Genomic DNA, 2817 nt, shown 5'->3' with positions numbered 1-2817 from the left:
TTTCTAAAACACTTCATTTTGTAATGATCACATAAATTGTAATTTAAGTATATATTACAATATTCTTTACTTAGAGATGTCACCTATCCAAATTACAGGGTCATTGTGACTATCAAAATGATAAAATGTTTGTGCTAGTACCTTGTAAAGTATAAAGTACTATACTCTCATCTAGTGCAATTATTTTGTTGTGATTTTTATAGCATAGGTTGTATTTATGGTAAATAAGATACCCTTCAACTAGGTATTAAAACAATAGAGAATTGTTATAGTTGCTTGCTACACTTAGTCTCTTTTTGAGTGATTATCTATCTTTATTTGTTTTCTTGGAAAATAGTTTATGGATAATTTGCATTCAGTTGTGTAAATACTGGTAGAGTTGCCTGGGTTTGACCCAGAATTTTGATTGACTTATGCTACGTAGAGCATGAGGACAGCTGCCTGTGTATGAAACAAGCACATACCTGAGGTTGGTGTCAGTGTGCTCCTACTGCTGCAATGAAACTTTTGTTGGTTCAGGAACACTCAGCTCTTCTATCTCTGAAATTCTCTGAGGGGAGACCACATACAGATCCAGGTTTGTTTCTTGGCCTTGCTGTAGACTCACTGGATGAAGTGGTCAAATCTGGGCTTGTGTCTTAATTCTTCATCTCAGAACAGAACATAGTTATCTAAACATTGATGACTAAGTAATTGAACATGGAACTGTTTTCAGATATTAAGGAACTCAGTAAAGCAAATGTTATGCATTATGTTAAGAAATATTTGAAAACCTGAAGGCTTTAAAAGCATTTTCACCATATAAATTTATATCAAGTACAAGCTACAGTCCTCTTTGCAGAAAAAAAAAAGTGCTATAGCTGCCTCTTCCTGCTGACAAGAGATTATTACATTTTCAGGAATTTTATGATCCAGTTATAAAATAGTTTGTAGCTTCAAATTTTTCATGAAGGCAGTATTTTCACCACATAATCTGGCAAACACTACCAATAAGGCTTTTGGGTTGTTTTTTTTTTCTTTTTGGTGGGTTAAGGGGGTGCCTTATTTTGTTTTCTATGTTCCTAGGAATTGGGTTGTTACACATTTACCAACAAACTACTAGCTTTAAGTCAACTCTTCAGTAATAGTTTCTTTCCTCAAATCTAAAATCAATTTTTATACACAACTGATAACCATTGGGTGTCTTCTAAATACTTGGGATGATCAATTTTCCTTGATGTCATTCTACTTCTGTACCTATACATATGTATTTTTTGAAAAAACAAAAACAAAATAGGATGACTTGTTTTATAAACTACTTTAATGAAAGAAAAAGGTCAGCTTTCAGGGACAGGGAAATATAGGAAAGAGTAGGCAAAACTGCTGCTTGGAAGCTGTATCCTTGTCCTACTTACTGAGAGTAGCATTAGCCTATTGAATCACATGGCTTATGCCCCCCACTGTTCTAGTTTTAAAGATATTTTGTTTTCCTTCTTTCTATTGTACTTGGTTTTCTAGTTCAATTTATTGTGCACTTAGCAAAATGTTGTGCTAGAGAGAATACAATATATTCCGCGTCGCAAATAAACTCATAATCTACTGGAGACATCAAATGTACTCACAATTACTTATTTACATGCAGGGACGATATTTGGAGATATATATATATATATATCTCCAAATATTACACCTGTGAAATAGATACAGTTGCCTTAAACAATCATATCTGTTTTTAATATATGGTGAAATAATCATTTATAGTGTTTTATAAATGTCCACATTCCACAGAGATCCAGGCAAATTGTTTTTTTGTTTGTTTGTTTGTTGTGTTTGTGGTTATTTTTATTTATTTATTTTTTTATGCTCCTTTGTTCTGCGTAGCATGTGGTTATCATTTAAGGCTTAAGATGGTTCCTTGAATTCTTTGTTTTATTCTGCTCAGTTCAAAAGAGAAATGGAAAGGAAAGTGCATGTCTCCTTCCTTTTAAGAAAACTTCTCACAAATTCCTCTGCATATATCTCATTGATCAGAACTTAGTCCGTGCCCCACTTAGAAAGCATTCAAAGAAATGCAGTATTTTAGCTAATGGCAATGTATAAAGTGATTTAAAAGTTGCTTTCTGTTGTGAAAGGAGAAGAGAATGGATATTAGTGGTTTCAGAGCACTGGCTATATGTGGAAATGCTGCACAGGGCCCAACGGACTGGTTTCATGAGGAAATCAAAATGCTGCAGCACTTGAGGAAGGGATATTTAGTCATGAAGCAGCCCACACTGAAAGGAATGCTGAAAAAAGGAGTGTTTTCTGTCAGTTCCTGAGGAAACACAGTTGTCTGGTGCCGGAAGCCAATTCCAGCATGACAGCAGGGCTGAATCTGGACTGGCTAAAGGCATTTCCCCAAATCTGAAAAGAATACATTAAATTGATTGTTTGCTGCCAGACAGCTCAGGGCACCTTAATCTACATGTTATTGCCTCCTACTGGCCAAACACCTGAACAGCTGGAGGCATTGTCCCAAATCTGACAATGTTTCTGTATACAAAACCTGACCCTTTGATGTATATATCTCTGCCTCGCCTCAGGACAATTTGTGTTAATAAAAAACATGGGGTCCTGAGACAGGAGATTTTAGTTTCTTTAACTAGGCTCCTCAGACCCCCAAATACCTTTCAAAATTATATTTCATCTCTGGACTCTTACTTAAGTTACACACAGCCCCTTCTCCAGATTGTTGAACCCTTCTTAATGCCGGAACAAGAATCCCAGCAGTCTGGGACAATGAACTAGAGACTGCACCAGTGGTTGTGTAGAATGGTAGGATCCTGGGAACAGGTAGGG

Source organism: Myotis brandtii, unplaced genomic scaffold, assembly GCF_000412655.1.
Source record: "Myotis brandtii unplaced genomic scaffold, ASM41265v1 scaffold752, whole genome shotgun sequence".
Classification (NCBI taxonomy): domain Eukaryota; kingdom Metazoa; phylum Chordata; class Mammalia; order Chiroptera; family Vespertilionidae; genus Myotis; species Myotis brandtii.
This window is presented reverse-complemented; position numbering follows the sequence as displayed.